Source organism: Triturus cristatus, chromosome 6, assembly GCF_964204655.1.
Source record: "Triturus cristatus chromosome 6, aTriCri1.1, whole genome shotgun sequence".
In the NCBI taxonomy this organism is placed as follows: Eukaryota; Metazoa; Chordata; class Amphibia; order Caudata; family Salamandridae; genus Triturus; species Triturus cristatus.
Window position 1 is genome coordinate 1,763,012,571 of NC_140589.1, and position 19,132 is coordinate 1,763,031,702.

At 41.6% G+C, this 19,132-nt stretch overlaps 1 protein-coding gene across 1 annotated transcript in view; it reads right to left on the bottom strand.

Moving 5' to 3' along the window:
- The window catches only part of COQ8A (coenzyme Q8A), a 330,849-nt gene extending 312,094 nt beyond the window's left edge, over positions 1-18,755 (bottom strand). The window contains exon 1 of the mRNA XM_085613033.1: positions 18,519-18,755. The gene's annotated coding sequence lies outside the window, so the exon portion shown is untranslated. The remainder of the gene's footprint in view (positions 1-18,518) is intronic.
- Positions 18,756-19,132: the final 377 nt, after the last annotated feature.

A 19,132-nucleotide genomic window follows, 5' to 3' on the forward strand; every position in this document is an offset into this window, starting at 1 on the left:
TTTGTATAGGCAGATAAACTCAATTGAAAATTAAACAGTAGGGTTTGTTATGCCTTTAAAAGGTTCCTACTTGATATTAAGAAAATGGTTAGTTCTATTTCTGGTAAATTTGAATAAATCTTCTCTTTAAACCCAAACTGTGCTGTTCGGTTCCATGCAGAAGGGCCCTTATCTAGTAACAATCTACTCGGGACGAGCGCATGGATTTGGTCAAGTATCTAAAATGTTTACTGTGCTTTGCAACTAAAAAAAAGTTACAAATATTTTTTAAAAAGCAATCACAGTTTTATTGCACAATTACATCAAGTTAAAAGCAGATGTGATATAACCAGCTGCAGCAAGAGCAAATGGCGACACGGAAACTTGCCGAGGCGTGTGAACATTATCTTCTGCTGACAAAGCCAGACTTTACGATAAAAATGTTAATTTCTACAGATTGCAATTATAACATTTACCAATCAACTCTGCCAACTGTACGATGCTCGTTCAGTTAAGAGGAACATAGTATTCATTAGGGAAAGTAGATCATTGTGTAATCGCAATAGTTCATTTCAGAAGGTTACTCATCTATTTAAAAGCAAATTTTGTAGAAGCAAGTGGTTAGTCTGAGATCATGTTTAGCAAAAAAAGGGGGTTGCTGGAAGGAATGAAAGCAGTGGTCATAGAATTGTCAAAGGCAATATAAAGATATAGCTGAACTCTGCATGTTTCTAGCATATCTATAATGAGGTTATTTTCAACAATGATTTAGTCGGTCTGGAGATCCGATATTTCTAAGGTCATTAGTTGTAGTGGTCATGTAATGCTCAAGCTCTCAGGATTCAGGGCAAATAGACATAAAACAAGCATTGGCAATGCCAATAGGTCTCGCCTGTTTTTAATTGTATTTACTCATGCTTTAAGAAAAGACATTAAAAATTGATAGTTGCGGGAGAGGGGGTGGGGGGGAAGGAAATCACACATAGGTACACCCCTGTTAAAATTATGCATAGTAACCATGACCTGTATTAGCCACAGTAAGATTTTTTTTAATGGAAAGTGTAATCTAACTTTTGCAAATAGCAGCTTTTGGAACAAAAAATAATTGTTAAATACATAATGACTTAACAGGAAGCTCTGCAAGGTTTCAAATAATATTTACAAACACAGAACTGGGAAATGCTGCCAGAAAAAGCATTTGAAAGCAACACCTACAAATTATAATGTAACCTGAATGTATTGCCTTAAATCATTCAGCTAATGTGGCTTGGAGAATTAAGTGCAGAGATTCTGTTGTTCACAATAGAAGTTATGAGCGCAATCTGCAGTACAACTGATGCACGTGAAAGCATGGGCAAAAGATAGTGCTTAAGGCGCAATTCCAAAGGAGTTCTCAGAGAATGCGATATTTTGGCTCAAAAACAATAGCTGAAATTAGAAGTATTATAATGGGAATGGGAAATGAGCTACTCTAAATAAAATACTTCCTAAACAGAATTTAATCAGTCAATGCAGATTTTATAAAGGAACCTTTCACAACATTATAAATATTTAAAAACGTAAACCCATACAAGATCGGGGTCAGCTGGCCTATTTTGGTTCTGAAATATATGGACACGGATTCTCTTGTTAACATTACGTTTGACGCCTGATTGTTTACTGAAGAAAGAGGGGAGTTGCATGTACAGTCATACATCTCGGGAGGGACGGGGAGGTAGAGAGAAAGAGAGAATATATATATATATATATATATACACACACACACACACACACACACACATACATATATATATATACACATATATACACACACACACACACACACACACACATAAAAAGAGCGCCTGCCAAAACAAAGAGGCACAGCTGGGCAGGAACCAGTGTGAAAAAATAGCTGTGCAGCTATGCCGGGCTCGTGTGTGAGAAGAGTGGTAAAACAAAGAATACAGAGGAGCAGAGCAGCATATCAGCTCCCTCGAGCGAGGAAAGAGCACCTTTATACTAGGCTACCGTGTACTCATGCAATCGTGTCCCACGCGACTATTTTGCACTCGAAGACTGAGCTGAGCTGAAGTACAATAAAAAGTGCACACTTACACACCTCTAGACGCTCTTAAAAGGCACATTCGCGTCTACCCCTCACATGCAAATGCATACTTAGCCCTGCGAGTGATTTGGACGGCAGACTCAGTTCACAGACACATTCAGTTCCAGTGCTTAATTAAGAGAGGATTTCTGATCCTTGTTCACCGGCATCTTGTAAAATATAAATCACAAAAAAGTAGGATTAAATGGCTGAGGACTCCCATAACAAGGACTGTCGTTTGTCTGTATGCAGGATGATTTACGAAATTGCAATATCTACATAAAACCAAAACAATTACTAGTACAGATCCACATTGTTGCCACATGGTGTTTACAGACCCGGGCTCCAAACACACTCACTCTTTCTTTGCGGGCGCAGTGCAGGCTATTAGTTGGAAAACGTAGCTTCCCTTCATGTCAATTATTTTTTATTTTACTTTCGCACAGCGGATGTACGTGGCAGAGACAGCTTCACACATAAGCCACACTTTATCTTTAACAATGCTCGCTAAGCGGGCGACGTGTTCGTACACAAGCCTTTTTAAAGATGAAGTGAGGCGTATGTGTGAGGATGTGTTGGTCCACGAAACACCAAAAATAAACTAAACGTAGTGCAGTGAAATCAAATACCTTACCCACACTGAAAGGATCCATGTAGCAGGGGCGTTCGCCAGGGTGGGGACTAAACGCCCACAAGGCAGGACAAAATGTACCCTGTGCACCAATCAAAACAATGGAATTTATAATGGCACGCCAAGCAACCAAAAAAAAGCGGTAGGCGAGTTTCTTTCCACAGAGGAATTACTAAATGCCTCGCAGAGCAACGCATGTGTGCTGCCTCTAGGCTCGACCTAAAAATGGCTGGTGGTTTAGAGGAATTTTACGGGAAAAACTAATTACAGGAAAATTGAAATACTGCAAATTGGTTAGGGTAAGGTATCGGTCAGAAGCTTGAGAGACAGCTAAACTATAGTCCCCAAATCTAGAGAACATTTCATCCCATAATTTAAAACAGTCAACTTCAAGTAGAGATAGGGACATCCAAAGGGACTAGGCTTGCACCAGTAGGAAATCCACCCTCAAAAGTGTTTCTTTCAAGGTTTATGCTCTATGAAATATTATTTGGATAGAGGTTAAAAAAAACTTCAAAAAGGAGTTATACTCTGCTGCCTGTTTACATCTGAGAGATTATCCATTTTTTGTATGAAAACATCTAACCTTTTGAGTTCAGAATAAGAAGCTGTTGCATTGGATCAATGTTTATTGATGGAAATAATGTTTTAACGTTCTACTGGCATTTATTTTTAGGTTGAAGCCTACCAGTCAGCTCTGCTATTTGGTTGCAAAGACATACTGGGACATGTTGAAACCTTATCTGAGAATACATTCCGCCCATTGCTCACTATTGGCTTTGTCACTCACATCTCCTTGGTTTCTATTCGCTGGCTTTATTTGTTTTGGCTAATCCAGCTTGTGCCCTTTCCTTCCACTGAGCAGTGCCTAATTTACCATCTCTCAGTGGCTCCTTCTAAGATTCCACCAGTGTCCGATTTTCTGACTTTTTTCTCTTTAGTGAAACACTCCATGAGAACACACACACTGAATTAAAAGCTATATATGTTGTTTACGCAGTCTAACAAAAAAAGGACTCTACAAGCACCATCACCAACAATGTAAAAAAATAAACAGGACAACGTACCATATCAAAATAATATGGTTTGATGGACAGCCTATTCAAGCAATGGCAAACCATGAAAATTCCAAGAAAGCAAAAGGGTGAAGTAGGGTTCCAAAAGGCCCGCTCTCTGTGCTACTTCTTTCATGCATGCTCAAGCTAGGTATGGGTAACAGAAGGTCTTCAACAACTAAAGCTGCATGGAACTGGACCCAAAAAGGGAGAAGGTGCTAAAAGGGTACAGCACGAGCAGGCGGCTGGCATCTGGGTTTTTAATGCAGTAAAAGTGAGACAATTTTTAGTTTTTTCCATCTCTTTAGCTCGAAGCACATTTTGGGGATTCTACAGGTGAATGTCTAACAGTGCAGCAATTTAACCATATAGTCCTGGCCCCTGGATATACCTCCATAAAAAATTGTTGCCCAGAGATTTTAATTTGGGTTTTGTATCACGAGTGAAGTAATTTAGCTTGAGCAGACATTGCTAATACAAATTTTTCTATATGACATTTTTTTAAATGGATGATGTGTTGCACTGATGATGTACTATTTCAGAAACCATGAGACCTATTTACTACATTTTGGTGTCAAAATATAGGTTTTGGGGGTCAAGCAGTCTTATCGAGCCAGAAAAGAACTCCTCAGAGCAACCCTTCAGCCACTTTCCAAAATGGCAGCTCTATAATGATATGATTTAGCCATCATATTGGCAATTTGTTTTAATATTGTTTTTGTTTCTGGTTTTTCGGTTGTTTAAAATCTGCAAACACAAGCCAACCAGGTGGGAGCAGAGGATCTTTACCTCCTGACTGTTGCTAAATACAAAATCGGAGGGCTCCTTCAAAGAAAAATGTGTCATATGCCAAACTAATCCAAAAGAAAAGCTAAAATCAACTGCGGCTAGACAGAAGAGAGTTCGAGATGCTGCAGAAATACGGCAAGACGAAGTTCACAAAATATAGAAACTGATGGGAGAAGAGGATCAAACATTTTATCATTGTAACAAGTGCTATAAGTCATATACAATAGAAAGAAGCCTGGGAAAAAAATTGTCAAAAATAGCAGAAACCGGTGAGTCTCAATAGGAATCTGAGTCTTCTAAGAAAGCGACGGCAACCAAACCCAATGTCCATCCGCTTAGAAGATAGATTGCTACCCCTCGTCCACCTGCAACAACTCCTCAAAAGCAGAGTACTTCAAAGTGTTATCTGTGGTTTAGTCTGAACAAGAGCCAAAGGGATTGATGAAAGAACAAAGTACAGAGCCTGTGAGTCTCAAAGGGCAAACAGGTTTTTAATCTGCAGCTAATTTCTTCCATGATGAAATGTTCAGCCGAGTAGCTGATCTAAACGGCGATGTCAATTTATTGGCAGCAGACTTGTATGCCCACCCGAACTGCATGCATGCATACATTCGAAAATATAAATGTACAAGGATCTCCCAGCAGCAACATAACTGCCAGCCATCAGTTAAGTTTGCACTCTTTGAAAAAAGCTAAATATTGTTTTAAAGTCACTCTTGAGTGCTGACTACAGGTTCACACTCGGTGAGATCAGAGAAATAATGGTCAACATTGACGAAACTGTATCGATCCATAATGAAATTAAGATTTTTCTGGTGAGAATGTACAATAGCAGAATTTGTTTTTGTCAGACTAACAAAAAGAATGAGCTACTTATGGTGTTCGCAGCAGATTTGACTCCTGAAGTTCTCGCTGCCAAAATAAGATCACAGGATGCAGGAAAATCAGCAGGAACCATTTTAAGAAATGCCCTGAAAGATTTAGATTTTGGACTTAATGAAAACTTTTGTGATGCACCATAGCTCCACAAATCATGGGAGCCAACAAGAATGCCAGATGTGGTCTTAACATTTTTTACGTCATTGCTTAATATCAGCAAAGCAAAACTGTTACAAACGAAAGCTCTTGAGTTCAGAACAGAAGCCGACAACATTGATGATGGCTGTGAAGATATAAGCAAAGAAGTGGAAGACAATCCCATGAACTGACACTGTGCAAATGTACTGTCTTTTCCAAATCAGGTTTTATGAATTGCATCAAGGCAAAAAGAAAATTCTGCTACACATGGTGACTCCCCACGCAACCCATGACAGGTGCAAAAGTAGAGAGCTAATCACTTCAATGAATAGGATTGGTGTATCAACAAGTTATAATGACAGTTCGGAGATGGAACTTGTTAGCAGCTCATGCTGTAAATTCTTGCGAGTCTGACAGCACACAATTTCTAAATCACCTTACCAGGAAAGGATTTCCAATAGATGCTCTTGATAATTTTTGATTTTGAAGACAGCTCTACTTTGTCTGGAACATCCAGCACACGATACTGCCATGGTGCTTTTTCAAGATTGTACCAATGAAGTAGCTGCTGGAAAACAAGATGTGTCAGCTGTAGGCATAAACAAATGGAAGCTGCAAACTTATAACCCAACTGCCTTGCCAACGTGTGCAAAATCACTAAAAGCAATCAACACGTCCCAGTCTACCAGAAAGTTTCAAAGGGACTTGGGACATGGATCTTCTTCTACCTGATGGTGCGGTCCACAAAGCTGATTTAATTAAATTTATCATATCGCTTATTCGGTGTGGAATGAAGGATGAAAAAAAGCCAGTTCCTCCGTGGCCTGGAATTGATGCTCTGATCTCCTAGAACACCGTCCCACTGAAGAAGGTTGGGTTTTTACCAGTAATACCAACTCCAGTCATAAACTTTGCAATAGTATACATAGCTCTAAAAAAACATCCAAAATGTGTGTGCTCAGTTTAAAGACCAGCCTATCCTGCCAATTTTCTGTGATGGCGTTTTCCGTATTTTACCCGATATTTTTTTGAGCAATCCAGTAGAATTTGATGATCTTTATCCAATGATGGGCGTTTTCTACATCACAAAAGTTGCGGTGTGCAGGAAGTTAACTCAGTGGATGTGGCATAGGTGATGCTGAAATCTCTGAATGCAAAACTTTCCAGTCACTATTGAACTGAACTCATTAGATTTGTTTGTTACACAATATGCTCATCATACCAGAGGCTATAGAAACATGGTTTTGGAATGCTTTCTGGAACACGAAAGACAAATTAGGTTTTGCATATCTAATCTCAGAAGTGAACAAGGCACTGAGTGCCCTTCATTCAAACGACATAATGTAAAGCCAGGCAATGTTCAATACACACTGTTCAAAATCAGAAAACCTGAAGCCCAAGTTTGTAAAGGAGTGGGAAGAACAAGTTGAACTTTGCAAGTTCTAGGATTTTTTTTTACTCATGATAGCTCTAGTGAAAAACTTGGTACGTGCTCATCGGGAAAGTGATTGGGAGCTGCACATGAAGGCTATGGAGTCACAGATTACTGTGTTTTGCTAGTTCGATTGCATAGACTACCCAAGATATGGGCCCTGCTATTTAGAAAGAGTAAAGAAGCTAGAAGTGGAAAAACGATATCTCTACAGAAAATTCATGCAAAGACATTTTGTGGTAAAAGACAGGAAGTTTCAATGCTGTGGCTCCAGATATAAAACTGGAACATACAATTCAGAGATCACAGAAAAGCTCCATGGGAATAGTTGGTCAGACATGTAAAAGTGAATATGTTGATCAATGGCAGCTAGTTTACCATGAAGTACTTTCTATTTATAATGTTTTCAGAGATGACAAATTCAAAATTAATGGACCGTCATGAAACTGTTCTTCACCACACCTTGTGGGAGAGAGAAGGAAACATTTTAACAAACATGTTGACAGCCTTCTTTATTTCACGCAGCAACAAAGAAATCCTTTTGAAATGACAGAGTCTGTACAACTGCACAACTTTGTGACCAAACAATATGTGGATAACAATATAAAGACATCTATTAGATGTCCTGGAACATGGATCAAAACTACTAGATGCAGAACTGAAGGAAGAGAGATTTGTGCTGAAAGAAAAAAACCTGTTTGACAAAATCACTAAAGCTAAACGTTCACACTTTAATTGCCATAGTAACAGTTTCGGCCAACCAGTGACTACAAAAAAGGTTACAAAAAAAAAAAAAAAGAACTTTTGCAAGCCCAGAGATGGATACCACAAAAGAAAAGGGGTGAATTTATCTAGGACATTCTGTTGGATGATCTTCTTCCAAACAACACATTTGATGGAGATGCTGCAACCAAACCAGTGAAGCACAAACTTGTACAAGAATTTTAAAAAAACTTTTACGTGAAGAATTTCAATTCGGAAATGTGACCTCATTGAAAACTGCTGTTGTTGTGGACTAGATGTCACAATTGCGAATAGTCAAGATTTCATCTATGCCAAACTTCGGAGAGGTTGTTCAGACTGTTCTACAGCTAAGAAAGTCAGTGTGCACCTTGCAAGAATATCTTTGACAGCTATCTTGGACTATCTGTCAAAGAATGTGAGAGAATGAGACAAAACACTTATACCTGTGCAACTTGACAAATTCTGGTCATCAACCTCGAACAAGATGAACTTGGAGATGTTAACTCGACAAAACATTGCTGATCCTTCAGTGAACACTGAATTTTCAATTATTGCAAGTGGAATGATAGTCTTCGAGGAGTTGGTGCCTGCAGAGATATATTCAAAGGGTACGGGACATATTGTTGAAGAACTTAATAGCAAATTGGAGGAAGCCGACCTTTGTGTTGTGTCACATGTTGTGTGGGCTGTTTGAAATGGTTCCAATCGAATCACTGTACTGTCAAATAACATGGATGTTATTACTGTGCTACTTAGATTTGTTGCAATGTTCATAAGTCAAGAACTTTCCGAGTTATGGAACAGGCAAGAAAAGACACAATCCTGCTTCATATTCTGGACAAGAAACTTGACCCAGAGATGCCCAGTGTTCTTATCAGGGTGCATATTCTTATGGGTGATGACACCATGAGCAAAGCAAAATTGGAACAAAGTTTGGAGTTTTAACTGGTGAACCTGTGAAGTTCCTCAAAGGATTTGCTGAGACGGAAGAAGAATACGACTTTAAAGACATAGAAAAATACCATGCGCGTGTCTGGAAAAGAGATCAGACCCGCTAAGTGGCCTTCCACCAACATCATATTCGGTGCGTGGACACATTAAAAGAGTGGTCTACTTGATCAGAAGATGTGTTAATGTTTTGTATCATACATATGGAGCGAAAGATCAGTGTGAATTTAGTTGGGAAGATATTGATGGGGTGCTAAAGCCTACGAAATTTGTAATGCCTCTACCCACAGAAGTTACTATCTCTAGCCTCTGACTCTCTACTCGGCAACTCTCCTTAGAAACCAGTAGTAATGAAATGAAAAAATGCTTTTTGAGGTTGTGGCTTGCAGTAATCCCGCTTCCCTCTGTGGTTTGTTTGGTAATCGCATTCCTGGCACAGTTACCACCAAATGTGTTACTTGAAAATATAACTAAAAATCACATAGTGCCTAGGGCATGGGTTGGGCCTTACAAGTGAGCCAGGTCTGCAGCCGGCATGGGAATAGACTTAACACCCCAAATGTTGGGTTAGGAGTGAGGCCAGGCAGTCTATATATCCCAAACCAGGAGGCTAAGCACCATGCCCCACCCCTACACACAGACGCATACAAACCCCACCTGTGCTAGCAAAATGGCAAAATGGCACTATGAGCCTTTGCCACGCTGTTTCACATGTCGGGTTCCTGGTGCAGCTGTCACACCCTGCGAATCTCACAGTACCGTCTAAGCCAGCAGATACTGGGAATGTCTGCCACATTACCACAGTGTGCCAGTAAAGTCAGAGCTTAATCATAATTCACACATACTCTTGTTTGTATGCAGACTTCGGAGTTCATAATTAGGTAGCAAATGTAGTTTACTAGGATCACACAGTTTCTCCAGAGCGGCAGGGCTTTAAGTAGGATTAAAAAACTGGGGGTCTCTCAAAGGGGTGTGGCCAGTGTATTGAAGGGCGTGACTTACAAACAAGCTAAAAATCTGTGCTTTGTCAATGCTTGTTAGTTGCATAAGATAAATAAGCAACAACTACGGCTTTGTTGTATATAGTATTGAAAATGCATCAGTTCTGAAATGGTGAGACTGTGAAAGAACTATAATCAGTGTCTTTGAAGTGACATCAAAGGCAGGGAAATGTGTACTGCTGCAGAGTTAAGATTTTTTTTTTCCACCCTGAGGGTTAGGGCAAAAATAGAGAGCCAGATATGGACCAGAATCAGCACCCGATTTTGAGAACAGCCAGGGCTGAGCACCAGCAGGACTCAGCCTACTTAAAGCCCTGCAGAGCGGGATGGTATGGGGAAGAGCCACTTTCAACAGAAAGTTTCTGTTGGGTGTATATGGTTTATGGAGTTCAACTCCTCTCATTGCTTGCTATTGCTTTTCCATTTGCCTATATCAATGTCCTTTAAAAATCCTTGCTTGCTATTAGTCAGTCAGGCCTCTTTGTCCCTCCTTGTTCACTTCTGTTCCATTTCACCACTTTGTGCACAAATTACCTAGCCTTCTACATCTTTCTATCTATTATGTGCAGCTCTCATCCCTATCTATTCATCATCTCACATAATTATTCTACACAAATGCACTACACAATTCCACCCAACACAATTCCACAGCAATTCTAATTAAACCCACACAATTCCACTCCAAACCATGTACATCTTCTCCAACTCAAAACAAAATACAGATAAAAGCCATTGTCATTTACAATACCAATAGCGCTCTCTTTTGAATGCAAGATCTATTGCATCGCAAATACTTGTTAATAATGTTGTCCAGAAAAATTTAACCCAGATCAGCAACGTCTACCCAAGCTAAATTACTTCTCTAATGATCTAAAAACACAAATCAAAAATGAAAATCTCTGGACAACTAGGTACAAGGAGAAATATCAGGGGCCAGGATTAATATGAATACAAAGTGCAACATATTAACTTGTTGCATCCCGTGCAAAGAATTAGATTCCTGTCATTTTACAAAAATAGCCACAAAGTGTAAATTGGAAACCCCTTCCAGTGCCCAGCCAGCTGGGCGCCCACCTCGTAGGCTAGGCAAAAGACAAGCATGTTTTGCATTCTACACCTTATCTCTTTTTGCATTCATTATCTGCAACAAGATTCCAGGTCTGTTTTCACTATTAGCTTGCAAGAACCTCCTGGTCAACCCATGAGGTGCAATAATAAACCTAAAACTTCAAATAGCCAACTTGCCTTCATGACTCTGGGGCAGTTGTAGCCTATAAACCCAAATCTGGGAATATTTCAAAATACCAGGTTGTCTGGATCATAGTGGAAGAAGTAGTCAACACTGCTGACCGAAATGCCTCGCTTGCTTTGAGCCCGATGGGCAGATATACTATGTGGTGTGCTTAAGTGGTCTATTTTAGTCACTAAACAGAAAAGGTGGTTGTTGGCAATTCAGACAAGGCATTGAGTCAAGTGATAACATTAAAACGGACACTATAACGCTAGCCCAGGCTAGTGGCCCAACCCTGGTAAAGGGGTGTCCAAAAAGAGAGTTAAAGAGTCAGACATGCAGCTGGCATTGTGGTCAGTGGTCTCATACTCTGCAAGACCACAAAACATACCAATCACTTAAGCAACCTCCTCCAACAATAACCATTTCTACCCTTACTTGTAGATTAATTAAAATCTAAAAAGGATTTTTTTAAGTGGGGAGCCCATTCTTGAAATGCATTTTCATAACCAAATTCCATATTCTTTGAAATGCTTAATCAGTCTTCTCACTAATGGAGTAACAGTACCCTGAATGTATAAATGTATAAAGCTACTGTGTTTTTTACACTGTGGTGTAGCAAAGCAAGGTTTTTCCAGAACATCTTAAAACACACATTCAACAGTTATCTACTGTGATGCAAGCCATATATTCAATTTCAAATCAGTTTAAATCCATTTGCGCACAATTATATTGCACTTTTGACCACTTAAATTTGTTTAAATATTTGATAGTACTCCAGTCCCTTTGGTTTCAGTCGAAGGGGTCTCTCTCTACTGTTTATACACTTAAATTTGTTAACAGTCCTGAATAGCTGTGTTGTGCCCACATGAAGGTCAAACGGGCGCACCGACTCCACTATCTAAAATTCAACCATTGTGTCCACAGGACTGGAAAGGTCATTGCACTGCCAGCCACAAACTGGATTCACACCATGTACTTTAAAGAACTGGGCCCAACACGAAGGTCAATGTACTATGCTTATATTCATGGGCTTTGGGAAATGGCTGAGAGTTCTTCGCAGTGAAGTCATCCACAGAAACGCAACTGTCTCCAAAATGGCCAGAATGTGAAGCCCTCCATCTCAATTTCAGGGACACAAGAGCGGACTTCTATTTCTTGGACAATTTATCATCGCTCTTTCTATAGACATCAATGACATTAAACAGCTTCCCAAGAGAACATTTTTAATCTGCCCTCAAAACGTACAACAAAATTACTTTTGGAAGGCAGCACCCATATCAAATAACGCTACGGAAACAGGAAACCAATAGCGGTACAGGAGGTTCGCCAATAAACAATAGTCGAAAAACTTCTGCAAAACAAAATATTAGCAATGCCCAGAGTTACGCGTCTCAAAATATTGACATATTTAAATTTCCCACGGATAACAACTACAACCATGAGAAAACAATCTTTTTTCAAAACCAATTACCTTTTTCCACCAAGGCAAACTAAAAGCCTCACTGGTATAGATATTTAATCTAGAAAACATCTGAATTGCTAACATGTCAACAGAGCCACCCCAAGAATGAATTAAAGGGCACAAGAAAACAGAGGCATCACAAAAAAAAAATGTAAAGTTAAATGCGTGCCTAAACAAAGTTAACTGTGGTTTCTGGGTAGGCACTGGTCCAATTCAGATTCCGGAGGCATTTCGAAGCTGGGTGTGACCCGAACACAAGTCAAAAAAAAAAAAAAACGATTCCATCAGGTTGTTTGGTTACCCTTGATCTGACGTATGCCAGTTCTCCCAGCAACAACACGTATTGTTCTACTTTATCAGTGAGATAACTAAGCAGGTTACCATAAGCGAGAGATAACGAAATGCGACCGGAAGTTGACAGCTTCAAACTCTGTCAGTACCGACCTGCCCATTTACCGCTCTTTGGTAAATTTTATAATTGCTACCAAGAGGTGGTTTAATAGCAGCAGCGACGCTCCTAAGGGAACTTAATACAACGTCACTGCTGGAGGTGGGCGAGTAAACACTTCAACAGGGAGAGCTGAAACGGAGTCGAGCATCCGCCTAGGCTCTAGCAGACCATGCACGATCCGAATATAGGATAATATTTGGCATGTAAATAAATAATGCAACAAATAATGTGTAAAAGTATGATAAAGCCTCTCCAAAATAAAAATTAAAAAAATGTATTCCATATTGCAAGCGAGTCACCTTATTGTGTTAAATTAAAGAGGTGCTTTTTAAAAGTGATAGTTTTTAAACCTGAACTTCGAAACTTTAGTGCTCCCTCCATGACAATTCCATTAGGAAACCAAGAGGCAAGTCAGTTGTCATGTATGTGGTACAGACTATAATAATAGATGCAACAAAATTCTAGTCTAGTGAATCGTGCACGTTTTTCGTACTTTGCGCTTCCTAAACTCTCGTTTTGTATGAACTTTCATGTCTGAATGAATAAATAGGATCACACGGTTTGCAAGCGGGGCACGCAGGAAGGAACACAGGTTCTTGTTTGACATTGTGCAGTTCAGCTTCTAGCTGGGTATCGCTTTCTCCTCCCCACTTCACAGAAAAGGTTACAGCTTTCTCTTTAATTCTTAGCACATGAGGTTAAAGCGTGGCTGGCTGGCGGAAACCACGTGAACGCTCGGGTCGTTTGGGGCTCGAGTGTCCAAGACGACCTCGTGCAGAGCCAGGCATCTGACTAGCTTTCAGTGGCTTGCCCACCTCTAGATATTATAAAGTCCCTCAATGGTTGTTAAAGTTGTGTTGCAAAGATTCGTATTGCCATTAATTGAACTACACACCCTGGTCTTGAGGGTTCCATCACAAACAGACTCGGATTTCTAACTTTTCAAGATCAGAATCAGGCTTGTGGGTGTCTTAATTATATCGCTTTTGGGTATTTGTTCGGGAGTATTTGCCTTGGAATGGTTAGTGCTATGGACTGTGCTTAACAGCAGGTCTTTACCAATGTGGGAACATCATGTGCGAAGCTTTGTGTGTGCAGTGCTCGGTATGATCTATACAGAGGTCGCTGGTGTGGCTTACTCGTAAGGGTTCACTGTACTCTGCAAGCCAGGCCCACAGTGGGAGCTAGCTCAATGCTGGTGCAGCGTGTTATGAACCGTCAAGGAAAAGTGTTTTTTTGATGAATAGTTAAACAGTGAAGTGAGCTGGGTTAAGTCTTGAGTGCGCTTTAATTGTACTGACAAAAGTATTCTACAAATTGTTTTGATTCCGGTGCATTGCTCCCAGAAAACTATGAGAAGGATAGCAAAGTCAATACTATAATTCTTAAATGATATACTTAGAAGTGAAATAGTTTATTTGGCTTCCACCATCACAATTCGGGATACATGCTAGGGTTTTACGCTCGGTACTCTACTGATTTCCTACAACAACAAAAAAATCAGTTTCCAAGCCACCACAAGCCCAGACCAATTTCCAGGTTTAATTACAGAATAAGATGAAGGTTTAAAGTCCTTTCCCTCGGGTGCCTTTTTTGTATCACTTATATAATCGGCTAGGATGTACTGGAACAGACGACTGTGCCGAAATACACAGCACTGCATATGTGTTCTGATAAAAACTCATAACATAGGTTACAGACTTCTTTCCTCAGATCCACCATCCACTGGTCTTCCCAAGGGGCAGTCACAGTAACTAAGCTGCCCACAGCGCCACAATCAGTTGTTTCACTCCTCACAATCAGCGTTGCCATACATATGCCATAATCCACGGTCTAGCCCTTGCTTAGGTACCATAATCGCACAATGATAGAGCCACGAGTTTGGGTGGACGCACCGTACTTGCCACAATTTTTCTCAAAGAATTCTTGTGGAAGTTCTAATAGACATTTATTGGGTATGCAGGCACGTTTATAGCAACCACTAGAAGAATCGTAATGCGTCTTGACAATTGGACACTGGCCTTGTAGGAAACTGAAATGCATATATCTTACGAACTGCTCTTTCATCTTACACCCACAGTTGATGCATGTACAAATACAACCCACGTAATGGCGGATCAACTTTCAATCTCGAAGGAGAGGCAGTACCTTACCCTTGGGGAATTGGTATTACCATTGTATCCTCATAATAAACGGCTACGTCTTGCAGAAGGAAAAGGCATAAATGTGTGTCATTCTGTGAAGAAGAAAAAACTTCTAATGAAATACCAAATAAGACACTGCAACAGAAAATAACAGATATTGCAACATACAGGAGAAAAGCCAAAAGGGTGGAAACAGTTAAGGGGAGAGAGCCAGGTAAAGAGAAATTGGCAGCAAGCGCTGGCAGCTGGAGCCTGTCTGAAATATTCTCAAACTTTGGTCCCAACGCTTTGCTACTCTAATAATAATCAATAGCCGGTGGCCCCCTCCTACTTTCACAGTATGACTCTTTGGAGATCACACAACCTGAACATTACGCAAAAGCATGTACAGAGTCCAAAACAACCTTCACTCTTGCCTCGTTTGAACCCCTGCCATGGAGTAGTCAGAGATAGGGCGGCCACAAACATTTTAGCCTGGTAAAGACTTTGACCGTTATTATATTCTGCAGTCAGAAGAAGGCTATACTGGGGAAAGAGGAAATCCCTTTCCAAGCGCTAAAATGTTAGTAGAAGGAAACCAGAGTGCGCGCACACAAAGCGATTACCCGGGTATCCTGTAACGTGATCCAAGTGGGGAAGAACACCATAAACCAGAGAATTCCTTCCTTCCATACCTCCTTTTTCAGGGTGTCTTTCTTAATTACATTTTGCCATGTGGCTGCTTCTAATAAAGTGTGTTGTCACCATATTTCCAAGTAGCCAGCACAAGATTGTAATTGAAATATAGGCACTGCTTCTAGCTCACGAGGGGACTACTGATGATTTACGGCTAAAATTATTGCTCCATCTGCTTTTTAATTAAATATTTTCAGGTGCTTGAACTCTATGGCACACTCTTATCTCCAAATCTTTCTCCCTCGAATTGAATAGTCTACTCACGCGGCCATCTTTGTTTTCCAGTTAACCCCTCCTCTTAGGGCGTCAATCCCAGGCATCTAGCTAAATAACAAAGGTTAAGGACGTCTTCCATGTTTGAGCCTGGAAAGGGTATAAATTCAGGGCTTCTGTTCTAGCCTTACCAGGCCCGCTTCCTTTAATGCCCTCCACGTGTCAGTATCATGTTATGCAATATAACTCGACCCTCCCACACACTTAGTGAACAATTCAGGCTCACCTAGTAGCACCCATCCTGAACCGTACACCTGTGGAGAATAGACCAAACTTGGTTGTGCAATTGCCTTTCCTATCAGCAGGGAAGTAGCTTGGTTAGTAAAATAGGGGTGGCGTGCGCATAAGATTACCCAACAATGGCGCTTGCACATAAAATGTTAAAATACATTATACGACAAAGAGGGCGCATGAGAGGGGCGAAAGGAGCAATGGAAAGGGAGACAAATGCGGATTGGAGGGGTACTATGTGAGTGAAAACACATCATTTTGTAAAATAATCAACATTGCCTAAGACTTTCAAAACAAGAAAAGGAAAAGCTTTTGTTGTTGTGTGTAGTAGGTAAAACTTCCTGTTGGAATCCAACTGACACCTCACCATACTCAAAGGACATGTATCCAATATTTAGCAGAAAATACATTTATTAGGGGTGTATAACATCCCAACCACCACCCCTGAAGCTACGCCCCTGCCTATGGGTTACTACCCTGCTACTTCTGGAAGGACACAAGAACAGTGACTGGTTGCAAAAAGCCAATTTATATTAATTGCTTCTATGGCATTCCTGGGAGCACCCCACAGGGCATTTATTATGAGCTGTACAATACTAAGGGTTTCTTTACCACTCCTACATGTAGATCGGGGCACATACAGTAGCTGGTTGCATATTGCCCATTTGTAACGGTTTCACTTCTTGGGTAGAACTGTGAGCATATTTCAGTGACTGGCTGTATAATACCCATTCCTTGCTCCTCTGCTAGTCCAGAATAGAACCCAACGCACACACTATGAATGGTTGCATAATGCCCATTCTCAGGAGTTATTTCTTTGCTGCTCCCGGGTGGACTTAGATAGTGTATGTGCTACGGCAGTTTCTATAACACCCATTCCTAAGGGTTCCTCCGAAGCCACTGGTGATGAACCCCACAGCATAGTTAGTGGCTGGGTGCATAATGTCCTTTCTTGGGATGCTCCACAGCCGTTCCTGGGTGAACCACCAAAAGTTATACTATAGTCAATAGAATCATGCACCACCAATGGAAGATTCTTTCACTTTTGAGGTATTCCATGGAGTCCTTCTCAAATAGGCTGACACTGTATGACAAGAGAGCAATTAAAACAGCAGGATGGCCATGTCTAATCTCCATTTTTTCATAAGCGCAGCCTCACACGAGCAGCATTACGGTTTGAGCATGGTTTCCCCTTTGTGGCTGTGCTCACACGCTGTACTCATCTAAACATCAGCTCTCACATGAAAGTATCCTATGCCCGGCTCCTTTTCGGTTCAACTTCACGCCTGTGCATTGCAACAAAACACGTGAAGAGCAGGAGTCTAGTACCCACACGTGATATCCAAACCCTACCCATTAAGATAACATAGCGATTATTGTTCTTGCTTCCATCGCACTAACAGAAGAAAGCAACCAACCATAAAAGCAGCTTACCGCTGTATCTGGGGCATAAAGCGCTATACGAATGCAGCTACAAAGCTTGCACGCTCTCGCAGTGGTTCTTAATGGTTGTGATCCGTTTCAAAAGACACAATACTGACATATGTAAACAGAGGATTAAGCAATGCGTTTGACCAAATGGAGAACCTGGGATTACATCACCTCTCAATGCGCTACAATACATAAATTACCTACAGGGTCATGTCAGTTAACTCTGGTTACTTCCAAACACTACCATGCAGCTATTGTTTACTGTAAGTGATTAAAGAAGCAGTTATTGTTTTTGTTCACCCTCAGTAGGCATTCGCTGCAGGATGAAAACAAACATATGTTTAAATTCAGAGCACATGGGCTGCCCTGGAAAAGAGCGAATGTGCGTATAAATGTAGCTAGCAGATAGCCTTTCTGTATAAAAATGGCTGAGTCATTTTACTTTGTGGATTCTATTAGAAATTACTTTTCTAGTCAAAATACACACCACTTGAATGCACTGGCAGAAGCCTTTCTTTAAACACGTTAACGGGGCTCTATGTGCCCGTCACCGGAGCTCCACAGGACAGACCGACAGCTCCACCGTTACTGCACAGGCGATGAGCAGCCCTGCAGCTCTGCATTAACCAGAGCCGTGCAGAGCTCTGTCGCAGCAGCTGTTGTGCACTGACAACAATGAAGGAACATGGAACCTTCGAGATATGCTTAAAAGGCAGGGGGCAGGCCAAGGTCAGCAAAGACAACTGGCAACAGCAGGGGGCACCAAGTGTATATAGGGCGGGCGGACACACCCACTTCTGTGCACGGTGACTGTTTGGAAGGCCTCTGCGAACAGCGGGCCCATAACCCCTTAAACCCCGCTCCAAGGCACTACCACCATCTCCACCACCAGCGCCCCCATCTCGCACATTGGGGTGCAGCCTGCGTCGGTTTACCTGGCGCATGCGGTGTCCAGAGCTCGCGCCTCTTTACCCAGCAGCAGCGGCGGCAGGCGCTGGCAGGGGGTTCCTCTCGGCTGCAGCCACTGTTGTGTCCGTGCGCGCGCTACCCTCGTACTGGGTCCGGTCTGCACGCGACCCTAGCTTCTTTCTCTGTTTACCTGTTCCTCAAGCGACCGCGCTACTGAGCGCACGCGGGACACACGCGGCCCCGCCCATTGGCTGAAGTGGGCTAGGTCTGCTGCGCATGTAGCACGAGGATTGGTCGAACGTGCTCTCACTTTGAGACAGTCGACCAATCCAAGGATTGTTAAGTGTGTGCTGGAATAGAAGGCGGGCTTAAGACCAGACAAGACTTCACAAACAACACAGTATCCTGCGGCCAATGGCAAGTGAGCTTCTGCAGAACTCCCTGTGCAGAGCCCTCGACAACAGCGGACGCGCCGTCCGGCCCGTTCCTCCCGCCCTCGACGCCTTGACGTGTCCTGTTTATGTTTGGAGACGGTCCCGGTGCGGCGAAGTGCTGGGAGTGTCCCTAACTGCTCGCTGTGTTCAGCCTCGAGAGAGCAAAGTTCTAGGAAAGGATGGTCCATCCATTTCACACTTCTGCG